The sequence below is a fragment of the Neomonachus schauinslandi genome, chromosome 3, assembly GCF_002201575.2.
Source record: "Neomonachus schauinslandi chromosome 3, ASM220157v2, whole genome shotgun sequence".
NCBI classification, from domain to species: Eukaryota; Metazoa; Chordata; class Mammalia; order Carnivora; family Phocidae; genus Neomonachus; species Neomonachus schauinslandi.
In genome coordinates, this window is record NC_058405.1 from 140589702 (window position 1) to 140610694 (window position 20993).

Consider the following 20993-nt stretch of genomic DNA (forward strand, 5'->3'; position numbering starts at 1 on the left):
AAATGCTTTCATTATTCTTAAAATGAATGTAAGACATGAAAAATTGAGATAGGAAAAGAGAAAAAAACCTACATCAACTGCCTCCCTAGGTAAACTAGATACAAATTTCATATATATTCATATACAAGGACTGAAATAACTTTTGTAAAAAATTTTTTGCCTATAGGTTTAAATATGCTAATTAATGAGATCTGGAATATACTTTAGGGAAAAATTAAAAGCCTAGAAAGTTGTCAGTGTCCTTAATTTGTTCTTACATCCAGGATAATCAGTGACTAAGTCCTTATAAAATTGATACTATATTATACCTCCATGGAGGATTCCACTCCCTTCTATTCTAATATTATCATATAAATTAATCAGAGTCACTGTCCACAGGAGTTTCTGCTTCCCTACTTTCAATTAAACACTCCTTCTATAAACAATTAAAGAATTGAATTGTACAGAAGGAACATCAAAAGAAATCTGTGTGAAAGACTCTACTCAGTACGGTTCATTAATTTACAGGAAATAACCTGATGGATACTGCTGCCATGATCACCACCACACATCACCTGTGACTGATTTCCAGGACTTTTTGGGTCCAGAAGCAGAAATCATTGAAAACTGCTTCTGTTCAAGGCTATCAGAATAAGGCTCTCCTTCCCCTGATGCTAGAAATGCTACTTCTTTGCATATTTTTGTTTTTTATCCTCTTAGTTATTTATTTTTTCCCTCTCTGCTGGTTGATGCTTCTAAATCTGTATAATGGAACTTTCTGCATTGATGGAAAGGTTCATATTCTGCACCGTCAGTAGCTACTTCATTAACACAACAGCTACTGGCCACATGTGGCTATTGAGCACTTCAAATGTGCCTAGTGGATTTGAGAAAAATCAAAGTTTACACATATTGGACAGCATACTTCTAAATGATTACTAGACATTCAGGCCTTTTAATCATGGTACTTCAAGATCCTTGTCCTTGACAATCTCTAGATATGGTGTTAATTCTTCAGATACTGACAAAGCAAAATAACTCATACCCAATTTACAGGAAAAGTCACTTGGTTATTTTCTAAGAAAGGTTCAGATTATGGGAAATAAGGGATAATATAATAATCCTGGTCCTAGAGTTTGTCTATGTTGCAATCACCAATGTGGGATCTCTAGAGTCTTAAATGCAGTGCAGCCACCATGACGCCATTGATCATTTAACATAAACAGCAAGAAAATCTGGTCCTAGAGATATTATGACAATCACAAACTTGATACAATCATGACCCACTGAACAGCAGTGTAGATATGGACTGATCGCATTCCCAGAAGATGCAGCTTAGGCTGAGTAACCAGGGGTACTAATAGAATTTAAAAATAACCCCGATGACAGCTATGAAGAGAGAACTGACAAATGAAATATAAACCTTACTACTTGTAAAATGGATTTCACTAATTTGCAAAACAGAAATATCATGCCAGTTTAAGTCACGATATACTTATCCTGGATTAGCTAAGGTCAAATTCTTATTTCTAGTTACTTTAGACCCATCTGTTCCAAAGTAAGACCACAAAATTATGTCTGCAAGGACCTGTATGTTCTAAAGGTATGACCATCTACTGCTCTAGCAACTCACTAGTTTACAATTTCTGCTTAATCCCTGCCAAGACCATCTGATAACTACCCCTACTCTCACAAAGTCTGTAAGTACCCTTCTTAAACCCTCTTAATGAGATACCCCATGGCCCCTCAGAGTATGTTGTCTCCCTTGCTGCAGCAAATTAATAAACTTGACTTTGATTACTAATTAGGTATGATATTGGTGATTACTCACTGGTGAGCTTTAACATATATGACAAATGACCCAATTTCTCAAACAATTCAATGCCACGGGGGACAAAAGAAGAAAAAAAAGTAAAAAAGCAGGATAGTTATTATAGAATAAAAGTGATTTAACAGATTCAATGTAATGTGCGGCCCTTGTTTAGATCCTGAGTTGAACAATTTCCCTTCTCTAAAATGGGATGTATTTATATAGTAGAACCCATGTTACTAACTTGAATTCAGTACAAATTCAATTGACTAATAAACTCTACCCAACTTTCCTTCTAAAATGGAGGTGGGCTGAAGTTCTTATTTCTGCAAAAAGGATGAATTATTGGAAGAGAACATTTTCTAATCTAGTTCGACTGTGAACCTGCTGATATTATTAGCATATTCACATCACGGTTTTTTGGGGAAGAATAAGATAGGGTGGGATATGGACTCCTGGAATTACTTAAATCCTTATTACATATTTTCTATTCGAGAAAACTTATCTTAGTATGTACCTGAAATAAGACTCATTTCAAAATCACCTGTTGCCTAAATACTGTGTCCAAGTTGATAATGGAGATACTTTCAGCTCTAATGCCAATAATACACAAACTTTTAAAAAGTAATTTCTGGAGCGCCTGGGTGGCTCAGTCAGTTAAGCACATGGCTCTTGGTTTTGGCTCAGGTTGTGAGATGGAGGCTCCCTGCTCAGGGAGTGTCTGGCTTGAAGAGTCTCTCCCTCTGCCCCTCCCCCACTCTCATGCGTGAGTACTCTCTAAATAAATCTTAAAAAAATTTTTTAAGTATTTTCCTCAACTATATAAACATGTTTTCCATTGATATAGAAGTCATTTTAAAATAATATAATGGTGAGTGTCCCAAAGCTGATGTGCAGTGGTGAATGTTCAACATTACTGTTCAAAACCAGCCAATAGGAGAACCGTCAATGTACCAGTAGCTCTTCAACAAACTAATTTACCATTGACACTAATAGAGTCTATAGCACATTACAATGAGGTTCCTGAGATATCCAGAGATTAACCAATTAACTACATATATTTCCTGTTTTAGAAGTCTGAAATGTGTAATTTAAATTAAGATAGTAACAGCAACAATAAAGAATGATAAATTAGCGCAGCCACAAAGATACAACACTAAGCATTTCATTTATATCTTCTTATTCAATCCTCATAATCACCTTGCTTTATTTTTTTAACCTTCTTTTTCAATGGGAGAACTGAGGTTCAAAGAGTTGAAGCAATGTGTCCAAGTAAATTATAGCTAGTAAATGGCAGAGCTAAAATCAAAAGGTTTTTCTGATGCCAAAACCCAATGAAAATGATAACATTAATATATTGATACCAAATTAGTAAACTATAAAATGTAAACAGATATAGTCTCTGCTATTCAGAAAATCTTCCTATCCTAAACTGATCCATTCTTCCAAAGTTCCAGATAGCAAAGGTGTTGATATGAGGCCCTACCTACATCTTTTTAAACATGTGAAATAATATTTTAAAGGTTCCCTTTATTTAATCAGCATAGCTAGAATTCACTCTATAAGCAAGTAAGTCACTTAACTCTATTATGCAAAATTTAACATTTTCCTTGGATATCCTTCTTGGTTCTGAAGCCTGGCTTCTCTTCTCAACTTATCTACACATACATACACACAGCAATTTTCTGTGTATTTTACTTCAAATTACCTTATTTATCTAAACTTAGTGAGTTTTCTTTCTGATCAGTGTGTATTGTCTATCCCTTTCTATCCTTCAACCATCATCACCAAATAATTTTCTGGCAATCAAACACAATCTGTTAGATTTCCATGTCTCAAAACTAACTGTGAAATTGACAATATTATAAAGTAGATTGCTACTACAGTTCTAACAAAAAATGCATAAAGTCCTATCATCGTCCAGATTTATACAGAATATGCCCATAGGGAAATTCTGACAGTTCAACATGTGCATGCTTGATACTTAGACTAATTGGAAATTCCTGCAATGAGAGCAATTTATCTAGAGTTTATAGCTCTCGCTGCTCTTCTTAGTATCACTGTGTGGATTTTATGATGAATTATTAAATTTCTCTCTCCTGTCACAAGAAAGCAACTCAGCAAAACCACACCTGCTCCCCTGAACAAGGAGGGTATTTTATAATAAGGAGATATAGTTTAAAAATAATTTTCCTATCAGTTTCAGCAAGCATCAGAAAGCAAAATAATAACATTTGTATGATGCACTTTAGGCTGTTAACTGGAAACTATGAAATTGTAAATTCTCCAATTATCACAAAAATTCAGAAGATGAAAACATACTCAGTGACTTTGGTTGAGTACTCCTACCATTTTCCCTTAGGTGTCCTCAACCAATGTTAAAGGAACTTGCTGTAACTTACTATCAAAAATTAAAAGGGAATCAACAAAGTAGATTCCCTTTAGTTTGCTCTTCTGCATTCTACATAGCAGCACACCTGGCAAACTTCAACCATTGTAACAGAATTAAAAAAAAAAAAAACCAACTTAGTTGTTCAACAGGGAAAATGATAATATTAAACAATATTCAAAAGAAAAACTAGTTTAAATATGTTCTAAATGCAAAACTGAATGGGGGCAAGGAGGTGGTAATGGGATCCTCAAGAAAATCCCCAAACAGGACCCAAGCCGTTGGCCCTTCCACTTGGTGATCTTCCTTCTCAGGGAACAGATATGAAAAACAGATTGGCCACATTTCTTAACTTATATATGTCATAACTATGACAAGATTGCTATGGCCTTTATATATCTGTATTGAAGGAAAAATCTTTTAAGAAAACAGCTTTCCTACTTTTTTTCTTGCTATTTTTAAAAATGTGCACATATTAGTGAGAAATATGCCCCATAATATGTCACATAAGGAAAAATGATGTTGTAATTTGATTTCAGCATAGTTTTACAATTTCAAGAAAATAAAAGCACCCAAACATTACTATCATTTTGAGAAAAAGTCACCAGGTACAGGTAACAATCCCTTATCTGCAATTATGAAATCTGAAAAGCTCTGAAAACACAAAGGTTTTTCTTTACCTTTTTTTTTTAAATAGAAGTATAGTTGACACACAATGTTATACTAGTTTCAGGTGTACAACATAGGGATTTGACAACTCTATACATTATGCTATGCTCAGCACAACTTCCAAAGATTTTTCTTAAGCTCGTGGGAAACTCATTTGGCACCAACCTGAGACTTAAGGTGACTCTTAATTTGATGCGCTGCAGAAATATTAATGTGTTTGATTAGAAGATGTTACCCTGGATCCCAAAAGAGTGATTACTTCATAAGTATATATGCATTGTATTTCTTTAAAATCTGAAAAATTCTGAATGTCAAACAGTTCTGGCTCCAAGAATTACAGATAAAGAATTGGAGACCTGTACCCCCTGTTGTTTGCTTCTTAGTCAATGCATACATCAGGCGTGCTCTTTGACTTAGAACCATTTGAATGACTGAAGATTCCCATGTTCAAGTACAGGGATGAAAATTGTGCAGATAGTACCTGAATTACTGTTTGTATAGGAATGAACAAAATATAAAAGATTTTGATTAGTTTCTGACTCTGCGTAGGGGAGACAGCCCAATTTGGGGACATCTTAAGACAGTGAGACTCAGATGAGTAAAAAAAAATGACAAAATCTAAAAGTTCTTAACATTTTAATGAACTCAGTGATATCAATAGCCATACTAAAAATTACTCGTAAACTGAGAGGAGTTATTATCCTTCATTCATTTCCCCATATCATGAAGCTGGTCCATAATGGTCTGTACTTAACCAAATAAAATGAAAGGTGATATGATCATTTCAGTACGCTACTTAATTAAAAAAAAAAAATTCTTTTGTTGGTACATAGGAAGATCCTCTAATGTGCTCCTTTTCACCAGAATGTAGGTTCTTTAAGAGCAGCAATTTGTCAATTTTTTTTTGTTTCAAAATTTCTATCAACTTTTTGATTCATAGTATTGATTTCCAATTTAGTTGGTTTTCAAGAAAAATTCTACATACTGAACTTCTTTACTGATTCACTTGAACATAAATTATGACATTTATGGGGTAAATTCCCTTTATCCTGTTCCCTCTCAAGTTCCATTCTCTTTCCTTACATAGCCAAGTTTTTATTAACACTTATTTTGATAGATGAGTCTACACTTGATGCCTAAAATTCTTAACCTTCCATTAACCCCTCTTACACTCCACAATTTGGTTTTCTACTCCCACTACTCCACAGTACTTACTAAAGTTACACAATGACTTCCTTGTTGCTAAATCCAGGGGCCACTTCCTTCTTTTACCTGCCACTGGTCTACCAATTGGTACTGCTAAATCCCTCTTCTTGAAGTTCTCGAATCTCAACTTATAGGGACACCATGTTTACCTGGTTTTCCTTGTCTCTCTTCTCCTGTCCACCCCTCTAACATTTACTATCCTGTAGAGTTTAATCTTTGCTTATGCATTTTGTCTGTTTTGTTCATTGCTATTCTCCCAACAGAGAAAGCCCTCAAAACATATTTGTTAAATGAACAAATGAATAGTCTTTATCTCTTCTTTCTCCATATTCTCTCTGGAAGACCATCTATACCCTCACACTTTCAACTAACATTTACAAGAATGACTTTTACTTCAGCCTCATCTTCTCTACAGAGTTCCAAATCTTTATGTCCAAATGTCTATAGAAAAAAATCCCTGTGGATGCCCCAAAGGCCCTCAGAAATAGGGAAGTCCAAACTGGTACTCATCATTTCCTCCTCTCCTCAAACCCCCTCTTCCTCTAAGATATTACCTACAACCCAGCTAAGTGACAATTCCCTTTTCCTTCCTCCCAATTAGTCACCAAATCCTAATAATTCTACCTTCAAGTTTATAAATAGGACATAGAATCAAATCTACTCCCTCTCCTTATTCTCTCTGCCATTGTGTACAGAAGAAGGTAGGGGGAAGGCTCAGTTTTGAAAGTTTCCATAATCAGACAACCTTAATTTCATTTTAGAGGAAGGCAAAAATTTTTTTGACCTTTCTAATAAGATTCCCCCAAGGTCTTCTTTATGTCTAGGTTATAAGAACTTTTCCAACTTGCCTCTAAAATATTAATTACTTATGTATATGTCTAATTGGTCAGGTTTCATTGTATTCCACCGATACAGGACAAAAGGTACCTTTAAATATCTGCAAAGCTATCCATAGGGAAGCCTAGTCCTTAAATTAAAAGCACATCCCACCACAATATATTCAAAATTATTTCATGCTTTCCAAGTTACCTTCTAAGTTTTTAAAATGGAAATTCTGTCTCAATGGCTCAATTATTAACAATCTGTTTCTACATATGATTGTTGTTCAGTAGCACTCCTCTAATTACTGAACTAAGGGAGATCTCTGCTACTACTGCACCCTCAATCACTTGTATTTACATCCTCCTAAGCCCACCTCATCTTGCCCATATACCCCTTGGTTCATAATTCAACTGCATGGCAACAGGATTTAACTTTCCTCATTAACTCCAACATCTTCATTCATTGAGCAAATATTATCATTACGGGTTTTCTTGGTCTAGTGATTAAGCTAAATTTACATCCATTTTCATCATCACAAAGAAGAGACAAAATCTTAAATTTCAAATCTATACCATAACCCTCACCACTTAATAGTAAAGGAACAGCCTTGTAGTAAAGAAATAGCTCTAGTGCTTCTTATCACCCACTGAATGCTTCCTTTTTCATTTTGCGTTAAAGTTTGAATTTGTGCAGAAGAGACTCTTTTGTGAGGTCATAAAAAATTGAGAAACTTTGTACAACACAAACAGGTAAACAGAACTAAAAAAACGATGAGGATGGAGCCAAAACTGATAATTACATTAAGAAGTTGTACAGTAAAGCACTTACAGAAAAAATAAGAAAGTATAAGGTTAAGAGAAAGAGAAGTATGGTCATAATCTTCTTCTTTCTGGTTTTTTACTTTATCCCCTATTCTATGGAAACAAATTAAGAAGAGAGATTAAAGGTAGTGTCTGTGAATAGTGAGGTGATACATACATTACGCTGCACACAAGGCACTGATGTCTGAGAGATGAAAGTTCCTATCAGGCAGAGAAGAAAAGTCTAAGTGCTGTAGCAATGTTACAAACATAGTACTTCTGGAAAAGAGAAAGTGTAACTAAGTGGGTCTGGGGCATACAGAAAGAAGTGGTTCTAGAAGCTGAATTCCGAAGAACAAGTAGAAGAGGGGGAAAAGGTAATTTCCCATATGGAAAGGAGAAAAAGGTCATTCAGACAATGAAATCAGCATGTATAAAGACTCCAGATATAAAATTATGAGTTTAGGGGATTCTCAGCCGTTTGAGCAGAGTACAGGGTATATACAGAAGATTGAGCAGAAATGAGATGGAACATGAGATTCAAGAAGCTAAAGCATGAAAGACCTTGTATGAGACCACTGGATTCTTGAGGTTCTTGGTCACTACCATATATCAAGAACCTAGGACAGTGCTCACCACTTTATAGGTTCCAATTCTAAAATTAAATATGGGGGGGGGGCATGTAGACTTCTAATGATTATCCGTATCTCTTCCTACAAAGAACTCCCTATAATGATATTTTGACAGGTGTTTTACCAAAGACTATCACAACAGACTTGTCTCATTTATCAACCCCGACTTCTAGGAACCCCCAAGCTGTCTGTCATCAACTGCATCAAGACAGCACTACTATCAAGTGTCATCCCTTGTCTTCATCCCATGTTAACCTGGAGAGCTGCCTGAATAAACTTCCCTATTGAGATGAAAAAAATACCAGTTCCTTTAAAGGCATTCCAAGGGGAAATCTGAACATGAAGGTGTAGTTACTTCAACTTACAAAACCACATCTAATTATTGAATATACTTCATGCCTTCAAACAAACATTCATACCACTTTGTTCCCCCTCCCCAAAAATGTGTTCCTCTGCTTGCCTAAATAAGTATATAGGTTGAATATATTCTGCCAACACTCACAGCACAGCTTTGAAAGTGGTCTTTCTGATTATTAATTAAAGAGCCATTTAGTAAACCACAACCCGGGTTTTTTAAGAGAACTTGGAAGTGGTGGCCTCCACTGAGAAATTTATGAAGTAGCCCCCAGACACACAGCACTATATTCCATTACTGAGGCACTTGTTACCAAATGTAGAATAAAATTGTCTTGATAAAATTGAGGAAAGGACTCACAGGGTGACCTTTCACCCGGAAGTGCTAAACTCTGTCTATCCTGGTCCATCTGAATTAGGCCCAAAGTGAAGAAAAATATGAATCTTCACTGAGTTTCTACCTCCCATTAGCTTCTATTTTTTCCCCCAAGATGAATTTTATTTTTTATCTTTCAAGTTTTTATTTAAATTCAAGTTAGTCGAGAGTAGAATTTAGTGATTCTTCACTTACATATAACACCCAGTGCTCATCACAAGTGCCCTCCTTAATGCCCATCACCTATTTAGCCCATCCCCCTGTCCACCTCCCCCCCAGCAACACTGTTTTTTCTATAGTTAAGTCTCTCATGGTTTGTCTCCCTCTCTGTTTTTATCTTATTTTATTTTTCCCTTCCTTCTCCTGTGTTCATCTGTTTTGTTTTTTAAATTCCAATTATGAGTGAAATCATATGGTATTTGTCTTTCTCTTTTTTAAAAAAAGATTTTATTTATTTGTCAGAGGGAGAGAGAGCAGGAGCAGGGGGGAGAGGCAAAAGGAGAAGCAGGCTTCCTGCTGAGCAAGGAGCCTGATATGGAACTCAATCCCAGGACCCTGGGATCATGAACTGAGCCGAAGGCAGATGCTTAACCGACTGAGCCACCCAGGCGTCCTCTCTGACTGACTTATTTTGCTTAGCACAATACACTCTAGCTCCATCCAGGTCATTGCAAATGGCAAGATTTCATTCCTTTTGATGGATGAGCAATATATATATATACCACAATATAATATATACACCACATCTTCTTTATCCATTCATCACTCAATGGACATTTGGGCTCTTTGCATAATTTGGCTCCCATTAGCTTCTATAATCACAGGAGCCCTAATGTCTCCAGACCAAGGCAGCTTATGCCATCCTTTTGGTATCTGTTCTCTGGGGAAAGACTCACTAACTTGGCTACAAATAGCATAGGCTTGCTTTAATCCATCGCTTCCTCTCCTGATGTGTTATTTTTTAAGAAAATGCTTTGAAAATTTGCACTCTGTTGTAGGCAATGGATTATCTCTTCCAAAATTCACTTGGGAAATGTATACACTGATAAAATATTTAGGCTACACGTTTAGTAAGTCCAGAAGTTTGCTGAAACTAATATGCCAGAGGCCTTTTTGTTTTATCAGCTTCCCATGCTAAAATTTTCAAATTTAGATGGTAGAGAAATGCAACAAGGAAGCCCATGGAGTCATCAGCAGGATCAGCTATATTACCAATAACCACCTCTCTTTTAAACTAGCTCTAGGCCAGCCTTAACTTATACCAAGTTAGGGACATACCAGGTAGTACAAAATTCAGTCTCGATACAAGTGGGTAATAAACAGAAAATAATGTTTAAGTTAGGGCACCAACATTATAATTGTGTGCTCTCTTAGATGGTCTCAGGTACAACAAGTTAATGTAAATGACCTGGCAATGTGCAATCATCAGGGAGGACAGTAAACCAGACCCCAGCCAAATGAAGTGGGAAATGCTCCATGAAAGTGGCATGGGCACTTAAAAGTGGAAGGGCAACCTTCAAAACCAAAGGAAAAGAACTGAGGCAAGAGAATTCATCAACTATATCACAGCAGTAACAATAATAGCTAACATTGTATGTCAGGCACTGTGCATAGTGCCTTATATCCATCACTTTCCTTTATCCTCAAAACAACTCACGAAGTTGGATATTATTATCATTCACATTTTTCAGGTGAAGAAGCTGAGACTAGAAATGATGGGTAACGTGCCCCAAGTGACAGACCTAGTAAGTGCCGAATCTTTGGTTTACTAGTCCATCATCCAGCATCAACACAAGTAGGTCTCCTCCTCCTACAGATGCTGCTTGTCACAACGCTTCTGCGAACAAAGTCACACTTTTAATGCCAAATCTAAATTCGCTTTTCTACAGTAGGACGATAATTGAGGTTAACCCCCAAGTTCACAGGCAATCCTAAAACAAGCTTAAATACGATAAGGAGGCAGGTTAACTAGTTTTCTGAAGGCCAAATTTGCTTGTTTTTCTATCTGCTATTGCTAGTCTGTGGGACACCTAAAAATGTAAAGGGAACTCTGACCATCCTTTCAATCCCTTATTTCTTGTATCTGGAATAACCTTTCTCAAATCGTTTCCTTCTCTATCTCAAAAAGTCGTGAGGATTAAGGTAAAATAAGTAAAGCGATTAATGGAGTTAGACTCAGAGAAATTAACTATGACCGATATGTACAAGTGTATTGTAGGATCCGGAGCTGGATAGTTGGACACACTGGAGGCCCAAGTTGGGGAGTATCACCTTATTGGAAGTAGATCAACGATATAAGGGGACAAAGAGCTCACTTAATGAGGAACGAAGAGCCCCAGGAGTAAACACTAGAAAGCATCTTTATTTACAGGGCAAATGGATGGAAAAGAAACGACTAATTAAATTTTAAAGAAGCTGTCATAGATATATTACGCTAGAACGAGGCATAAGAGTGGAACTTCCGCTACTTTCTAATTAACTACAGTTCATTAATCCCACTCCCACGGCCTGGAATCCGGATATTAAGGGGCCTCAGGAAGCCCAAAACGACTGGAGAAGCTCTAAGTGATCCGTGCCGACAGGAGAAAAGGCCCAGCGCCGCGCTAGACTGCAGCAACAAAGACACCACGGCGAGACAGCTCCAGGAACCTCACCAGGGAGCTGGGTCCGTCCGCGCAGTCAGGGACGGAGTTCACGCTCAGACTCCTCCGCCCGACCGGCTCTCACACCTCAGCCTCGCGGGCCGGCCGGCGCCCAAAGAAGAGCCACGCACAACCCGGCGCTGCCCACGGCGGTCCCAGCCAGCCGGGACCCACTCCTGGTCCCCTTGCAATTCCCACCCGGACCGGCAACCCGCCACCCCCACTCCGGGTCGCTGCCTGAGGCGAGTCTACGGAGTTCGGTAATTACCTGGAGCTACACCGCGCCGCCATTACACCGGAAGCGCGTCACTTCCCCTTCCCGACCCGGCAGTGCGAGGAAGGCGGTACGTGAAATACATAAAAACCTGACGCTAAATTCACTTTAAAACGTTATCCTATTAATTTACTTCAAATGCCCTATCGTAATACCAAATTTAGAGCAGCTGGTCTGGCTTTAATTTTCTTTTACCAAGACGGCGACAAAAGGGAAGTTAATTCAAACTACAAAGTCCAGCATCCGCCGCCTGTGAGGGCGGAAATGACGTGAACAATTGTAATTTTTTTTTTTAGGCTGAGAAGGTCGCAAGGTACGACGGGAATTGTAGTTCTTCTGGGTAGGCGCCGGAGACATCCAGTAGGTTCCTCTGAAACCTGGTAGTGATGAGGCTCTGGCAAAATTTAAAGCTCCTTCTCGGCAGTTGGCAAAAAATAGACCTTTCTAGTCACTTTTCCGTGAAAATCTTAAGAGCAGACACCTTTTTCAGACTCTTTTCAGTAGTTATATAAAGAATCTGTATAAGCAAAAATGTTAGAAGCGTTAAGTACCTATAAAGTTCCAAGATTTCAAGCCTACGGGAATGGGCCCACAAACAAAGTGAAGTAATGAGGAGAAGCTAATTTTGTAGAGAGGATGATGCCTCTGTTTGAGTTTAAGGTACCAGCTGGCAAGACATCCTGAGGATAAGGAGACTGGCTGGCCAATTTGGAAATAGCCGACTGTCCAGAGATCAGAGGTAATCAGTGAAATAGTTTTCTTTACTTTTCAATAGTAACAAAATCTAAAAGTTCAACTCCTTGTTACTGTTTTGGAAACTATCTTTTCCTAAAGCAAGTGTATATGTTCCCCAACCTTCTATACACCAGGCCTGGTTTCTCCAAACATTTCTCTATTAGAATTTTAGAGTACTCATGCTAATGACCCCCCCCTTTTTTTTTTTGAGGCAGAAGAGTATAGCGATTACAGAAAAAGGTACTGGAGCAGGCCTGTTTATGTTTAACTCTTTCTATTGATGTACTCCTGGATGATTTTTCTGGGGCAACACTGTGTGCCCATTTTCTGTTAGGGAAAAAAATTAATACCTACCTTATAGAATACTTTTAAGAATGAATTAGCTGATACACTTGATGTATGTGACATAATTCCTACTACATAACAGTATTATCTATTTTTTTTCATAGTTAACATATTTGACCATAGTTAAAGTACATTTTGGTGTCTCTAAATATTTAAGGGACTAGATTTCGATTGTACCAATACAGGGCACAGGAGATGAATCTGGTAAACATTTGTATTCATATCTGAAAAAAAAAAAGCACAATACCACCTCTACAATTATCAATAGAAATAGGAAAGTTAGAATTGAAGCTAGGGGAGCTAAATGGAGCTGGAAAAGACTAGGTTTGTCGTTTGGAATTTGCTTCTTTCAGGAAGGAAACTGTGATATAGGGTTCAGAATGTAAAATGGTAAAAGGAAGAGGGAGGAAATTGGATGGGGCATGGGTAACTCCAGAGCAAAGGTGAAGAGTCCCACACTGGGATAAAATGGCTTGGCCCTTGTAACACAGTCCTGGTCACTCATTGGCTAGAGCCACCTCAAGGAGAATGTGGCCTCCATTCAAAACCTGAAATGTGCTTGGGAGTGTTAACAGTTGAAGGTTGTCACCTAACCACACTCCTAGCAAAGAGCCTTTTCTTGAAAAGGTGTCTGAGTAGATTATCTCTTCGTCTGTCACAGTCCACCCCTTGCACTATTTGGATCCACTGTGTATATACATTCAGGGAGTAATTCCTACGGGGTTCCAGTGGCCTCTCTTCCTGAAGAGAAACTTACAGAAGTTAGTGGAACAAACTACAGTACCCATCTTTGCAGTTGGTCTTGGGCCACAGCTGAACCTTTCTCTCCCACTATTCATTCTAAATTCCTCTCCCTCTCAGCTACCACTTTTGCTGGTCTGAGTGGTTAAACTGGTGGTGTGAAAACCCTAGTTCCTGAGAAACTTGAGCCCCTAGTAATAATTGTCTTCTCATGCAGGTGTTGCTGCACTTGCCCATTTATAGTCACTATTGGGCAAGGTAGCACAAAGAGATGCCCAAGTGGATCACCTGAGTGCCACACATTTTCTTACCTGTTCCTGTTATGTAACATCAAGCCTACATTGTCCTGCTGATCAGAGTTAACTTCTCCTACCAAGGTGTTGACTCCTCTTTTTGCCTACTTGTCCCTGAACTCAAGAAGTCTAAAGTGCCCGTGCAGCAGATGAAGCTTAGTTCAGTGGGACTCTTGTTGTGTCCTCTAACAAGAATGTAACACCTTTGGGGACTAGGACCTCTAATTCCACAAAGCTCAGAATTGCAGGAATGGGTCACTGGAAATGATGGTAAATGGGGCTAATCCTGTTTTAACCCTTTGTCTTGTGGACCCATGTATTGTTCCTAATGGGGACTCTAACCCATATCAAAGTCTCCTGCATCCTGGGGAACAGCACCTCTTCCTTGTAGAGTATTGTCTCCTGTTAGGTGCTTGAATTTTACCCTTAGCAGGCCATACCAGTGCTCTATTAGGCTTCCAACTTCTGGGAAATGCAGCATGTGATATAACTAGTGGAACCCATGGTCACAGGCACCCTCCTACACTACCTTTACTGTGAAGTGTTATCTAGTTGGATGCTATATTGTATTGTATTCCACATCTGTGAATCAGGCATTGTGTAAGTTTCCGAATAGTGGTGATGGATAAAGATTGGTGGGCATGAAGTGCAAACACATACCCAATATAGGTAATCTATTCCCATGGGATGGATCTGCAACCCCTTCCAGGATGAAAGGTTCCAGTGTAGTCAACTTGCCATGGAATGGCTACTTGATCTCCTAAAGAAGTGATGACATTAGAAGCCCAACATTGCTCTCTTTTGCTGGCAGGTTGAACTTGCAAATGAGACAGTAGGTAAGTCAGCTATGGTAAATGGGCTTCATACTCATGGACCCCATACATAGACTCCATTTTTGTCACCATGACCATTTCACTCAAGTGTCCATGTGCCAGCACTGGAGTGGCCGCGAACAAAGGCTAACATCAACAAGCTGAGTAATTTTGTTTACTTGGTTGTTTAGTGCTTCTTCTGTAATGTATGCTTTCTTGTGGACATTGATTGTGTTCAAAAGATCTTCACACTTTTTACCCACAACAATATGCATATCCATATACTTCTCACCCTTTAAGATCTCCTTGTCTGCAATTTTTTTTTAAGATTTTTTTTTTTTTTTATTTGAGACAGAGAGAATGAGAGACAGAGAGCATGAGAGGGGGGAGGGTCAGAGGGAGAAGCAGACTCCCTGCCAAGCAGGGAGCCCGATGCGGGACTCGATCCCGGGACTCCAGGATCATGACCTGAGCCGAAGGCAGTCGCTTAACCAACTGAGCCACCCAGGCGCCCTATTTTTATTTTTTATTAAAGATTTTATTTATTTATTTTGACAGAGAGAGAGAGACAGCCAGAGAGGGAACACAAGCAGGGGGAGTGGGAGAAGGAGAAGCAGGCTTCCCGCCCAGCAGGGAGCCAGATGCGGGGCTCGATCCCAGGACCCTGGGATCATGACCTGAGCCGAAGGCAGTCGCTCAACCAACTGAGCCACCCAGGCGCCCTCCTTGTCTGCAATTTTTAAAATCTCTTTCTTTCAGACCTCTGACCAGCCAGCCAAGCTTTTTGCCATTACCTGTTAGTCTGTTTATACTCTGACAATTAGGCCTCTTCCCTTCCCATACAAAGTGGATGACCAGGTGCACCCCCTGAAGCTCTACCCAGTAGCAAGATTGTCGCTCTCCTGTCTTCAGGGCTATTCTAGAGGGAGGCTGTACTGTAGTTGCTGTCCGGTTTCAGGTTTCATCCACATACTTAGCCAATTCATCTGTAAACTAAGCTCAGCCATTTTTTTCTTTCTTCAGCTTGTTGTTCAAGACACCACCCCTCTCCCATATGGCCATCAGTGCAAGCTGAGAGGGGTGTGGATGCAACTGAAGGGTGACATCAAGGTCTGGACTGTCTGTTCATGTGGATTGTTTGTGCCTTCTCATCTTCTTTGTGCTTCATCCCAAATATAATACTTTCATCTTATGATGAATTATGACTGGGCCCTCCAGTATTTATGACATGATGGGTTCAACAAGACATATTTCATTTTGTATCGTTTAGTGTCCCATGGTCAAACATTCCCTTTTTTTTTCCAGTAGCATGCCAAGACCTAATTTTTTTTTTTTTAAAGATTTTATTTATTTGACAGAGAGAGCACAAGCAGAGGGAGACAGAGGGAGAAGCAGGCTCCCTGCTGAGCAAGGAGCCCGATGTGGGACTTGATCCCAGGACTCTGGGATCATGACCTGGGCCGAAGGCAGCCGCTTAACGGACTGAGCCACCCAGGTGTCCCTGAAGACCTAATTTTTAAAGGGTGTGAAACCTTGCTTCAGAACTCCAGGTGCCTGAACTGTGATTCTCCCACTAGATTTCCGTAAACTCAATACTGTGTCTTTTTCTAAAAGTGACAACTCTTAACACCCTAGAATGTGCCAGATCCTACACCACAAGTGTCAAGGCCGCTCGCGCCACCACTCAGACCTGCTGTCGAGCTCTTTTGCCAGGTTGTAAAGCTGGCAGCTTTTTGTGTCACCTGGAATGAGGGCCCAAAAAATATTCCTAGATGTGCAGTATGTTGCTTAACGGAACTCAAAGCAGCCTTGTAGGCACTGTGCTTTCTTCTTTCTTGTAGGGGGTGCAAGAGTCAGCAATTTGTATTTTACTGAGAAGGGGATGTTCTAGCACTCCTCAGAACAGGGGGCATTTAAACCCTTTAATGAAGGGACAGATCCCTGACTTCTTCATAAGGTTAATTTCCTACTTTCTGGGGCATAAACCTCCAGCATGCTAGCCACCTCTTGCTCAGCCTGTTTAATCAGCATGATGTCATTGATATAATGGATCATTATGATACTCTACAGGATTTTCAGATGATCCACATCTCTTAGGACTATGTTATGAGAGAGACAGGAGAGTTAACATAGCCCTGGGGCTAAAGTGTCAATGCATGTTGTTGCCTGCTTATTTCATTTGTATATTAGTATTTCTAATTATATTTATTGATTGGGATAGAAAAGAATCCATTCTCCAAATCAGTGGCTATGTACCCAAGGCCATATTATCCTGCTTTAACAATGATACTTTGCTTGGCATGGCAGCTACAGTTGGGGCTGCTACTTTGTTGAACTTAGAGTAGTCAACAATCATTCTGCTAATTTATCTAGTTTCTATAGGCCAGAGTATCAAATTAAATGAAGGTGTGATGGGAACTACTGTTCTGCATCCTTTATATCCTTAAGGGTGTTATTAATCTCCACCATCCTCTGGCATTGTGATATTGTTTTAGGTATACTCTCTTGGCCAGGGGAGGCAGTTTCAAAGATGTCTACTTGGCCTTCCCCCCGTGACAGCTCTTACTCCGTAGGCCAAGGACAATAAATGGAAATGACTCCCAACTGTGAAGTATATACATTCCAATTATACATTTGGGATTGGGTAAATGACCACTGAGTTGATCTGTGATCCCAGTGGACCCATTGTGAACCAGACTTTGGCCATAACTCCATTTATTACCTGGCCGGCATATGATTCATTCCAATAGTAGATCGTTCGGCTGTTGTAAGTAATGCTACAGTAAACATAGGGATATATATATATTTTTGAACTAGTGTTTCTGTATTGTTTGGGTAGTGGAATTACTGGTCATGTGGTAATTCTATTTTTAATTTTTTCAGGAACTTCCATACTGTTTTCCACAGTGGCTGCACCAGTTTGCATTCCCACCAACAGTTCACAAGGGTTCCTTTTTCTCCACATCCTCACCAGCACTTGTGCTTTCTTGTGTTTTTGATTTTAGCCATTCTGATAACTCATGTGCTTTTAATTTGCATTTCCCTGATGATGAGTGATGTTGGGTATCTTTCATGTGTCTTTTGGCCATTTGTATGTCTTCTTTGGAGAAGTTTCTGTTCATGTCTTCTGCCCATTTTTAATTAGATTATTTGGTTTTTTGGTGTTGAGTTGTATAAATTCTTTATATATTTTGGATACTAACCCTTTATTGGATATGTCATTTACAAATACCTTCTCCCATTTGGTAGGTTGTCTTTTAGATTTGTTGATTGTTTCCTTCGCTGTACAGAAGCTTTTTATTTTGATGTAATCCCAATAGTTTATTTTTGCTTTTGTTTCCGTAGCCTAAGGAGACATAGCTAGAAAAATGTTGCTATGGCTGATGTCAGAGACATTACTGCGTGTGCCGTCTTCTAGGATTTTTATGGTTTCAAGGCTCACATTTAGACCCTTAATCCATTTTGAGTTTATTTTTGTGAATGGTGTAAGAAAGTGGTATAGTTTCATTCTTTTGCTTGTAGCTTTCCAGTTTTCCCAATACCATTTGTTGAAGAGACTGTTTTTTTCCCATTGCATATTCTTGCCTTCTTTGTTGAAGATTAATTGACCATATAATTGTGTGTTTATTTCTGGGATCTCTATCCTGTTCTATTGCTCTGTGTGTATTTTTGTAACAGTACTGTACTGTTTTGATTACTACAGCTTTGTAGTACATCTTGAAGTTTAGGATTGTGATACCTTTGATTTTGTTCTTCTTTTTAAGATTGATTTGGCTATTTGGGGTCTTTTGTGGTTCTGTACAAATTTTTTGGTTATTTATTCTAGTTCTCTGAAGAATGTTGTTGGTATTTTGATAGGGATTGCATTATTGGGTAGTATGGACATTTTAACAATATTTGTTCTTCCAGTCCATGAACATGGAATACCTTTCCATTTGTGTTGTTTTCCATTTCTTTCATCAGTGACTTATAGTTTTCAGAGTATAGACCTTTCACCTCCTTGGTTCAGTTTATTCCTAGATATTTTATTATTTTTGGTGTAATTGTAAATGGGATTGTTCTCTAAATTTCTACTTTTGCTACTTCATTATTAGTGTAGAGAAATGCAGTGGATTTCTGTGATTTTGTAGCCTGCAAACTTATTGAATTTATTTATCAGTTATAGTAGGTTTTTGGTGGAGATTTTAGGATTTTCCATATATAGTATCATGTCATCTGCAAATATTGAAAATTTTACTTCTTTCCTACCAATTTGGATGCCTTTTATTTCTTTTTGTTGTCTGATTGCTCTGGCTAAGAGTTTAGTACTATGTTGAATAAAAGTGATGAGAGTGGACATCCTTGTCTTGTTTCTGATCTTAGGGGAGAAGCTCTTAGTTTTTCGCCATTGAGGATGATGTTAGCTTTGGGTTTTTCATACATGCCATGACAGCATTTTCTATAGTCAGCTCTTACCTGTAATGAGGAACAGGCACTGGACATCTTCATGATGCTAATGTCCCTGTAACTAGCACATTCCTGTTAGCCTTGTGAAATGATATGCTCTCCAAGCCCTCCTGTGGAAAATACTTTTCTGGTAGGTTTTCTGGCCTCCTATATTCACTACTCTAGCATATCCATTTTCCTGGGCTTTTTATTTCCTTTCTCTTGGGTCAGCTGTGACAATTCAGGTATTTCATTTTTACTCAGCACAAGTCATTGCTTTCTCCAGGTGTCTGGGAGTCACCCCCACCTGTGAATTTGCTCTATCCCCTTGGATCCTTTCCAGAGTGTTCAATCCTGTATTCCAAGAGAGTACCCCCAAATTGATAAACTCTTCCTAGCTAGTGTTATGCTTAGCAGTTGCACTACCGTATTGTGCCAAAGACTAATTTTGCCCCACATACCACCTGGGATGGGCTCATCTTTGCCAGGCAAGCAGGTAGGGATATAATCTCAAAATCCCAACTTACTACTTGCTTTTTTTGTTCATTCCTGGTACCACTGTGTCAGTTGGGTCTTCTGAGAGGTGGACACTGAGGTGAAGACAGGCATATAAACAGTTTATGTGGGAGTAACACCTGAGAATGGAAAAAGACAGGAAATAGGATTGAGCAGGAAGTGTCAACAGTACCATGATGCAGATCTGACAAAGTCTCCGAAAGCTCAACAGAGAGGTCCACAGTGAAGATTGCCTATTAGAAGAGTCTTGCATTGGGTGAAAGTCTAGGCCCTTGTGACACATCTTGCTTGGTCATTAGCTGGGGCCACCACAAGAGGACCATGACCTGAGCTCAAAAGCAGAAGCCAACCTGAAGGAGTAAATAGCTGGAGGCCACAAGTCCTTTCTTGAAGAGGGATGTGAATGTCTGAATGCTGCTTTTCTATGTCTTACACAACGGGTACTAACACTGGAGAGATGCTAGAAATTATTAGGTTTGTTTGGTATGTTCTGTATTACTGTTGTAATAATTGCATGGGAAGGATTGTCAGACCAGAAGAGATCTCAGCCTTCCCCAGTATAAGTTTATATAAAAATCTCACAGATTGTAGATTTTAAGGGAAGGTCCTGGAAATTTGTCACTGCACTTACTGTCCACAATAGGTTCTTAGTTCATGGGAAACATTGATTAAACCCTTACGAAATAGATAATAGAAAATTTTACTGTTCTTCATTCTGATTTTATTGGTACTGTAATCAGTTGTCCACAGCAATAAACAGGTTTCCGCTTCCCTCTGAAGCTTGCCTGAGATTTCAGTTTAGGCAACAAGCTAGTGATTGTGTTTTTAAGAAAAAAACAGTCTTGGGGCCCTGTGGGAAAGGACTGCACTAGGTACTCTGAACTATGGATATTTCAAAGAACAGAGACTTGGGTACAATCTTCCAAGGTAACATTGTTCAGGAAACTTTCAGTCTGTACCTGTAGACCAAGTCAGAATTTGCAAGACTCTTTTCTGTCTAAAAGCAGACACATTTTGATCAAACCTAATTGCTTGATCTAAAGCAGAGTAAGATAAGTATTTTTAAAAAAGATTTTATTTATTTGAGAGAGACAGAGCATGCACAAGTGGGGAGAGGGGCAGAGGGAGAGGGAGACTCCCCACTGAGCAGGGAGTCCGACAGGGCTCCGTCTC

General features: G+C 39.0%; 1 protein-coding gene across 3 annotated transcripts in view; it reads right to left on the minus strand.

The window, feature by feature from the left end:
• CWC22 (CWC22 spliceosome associated protein homolog) overlaps positions 1-11982 on the minus strand; it is a 63539-nt gene extending 51557 nt beyond the window's left edge. The window contains exon 1 of one of the 3 annotated variants that reach the window (XM_021702812.1): positions 11948-11982. The gene's annotated coding sequence lies outside the window, so the exon portion shown is untranslated. Of the gene's footprint in view, positions 1-10779; positions 10834-11232; positions 11295-11947 lie in introns of those variants that run through there. The other 2 variants (XM_044913340.1, XM_021702811.1) reach the window with 2 other exon arrangements.
• Between the last annotated feature and the right edge of the window lie 9011 nt (positions 11983-20993).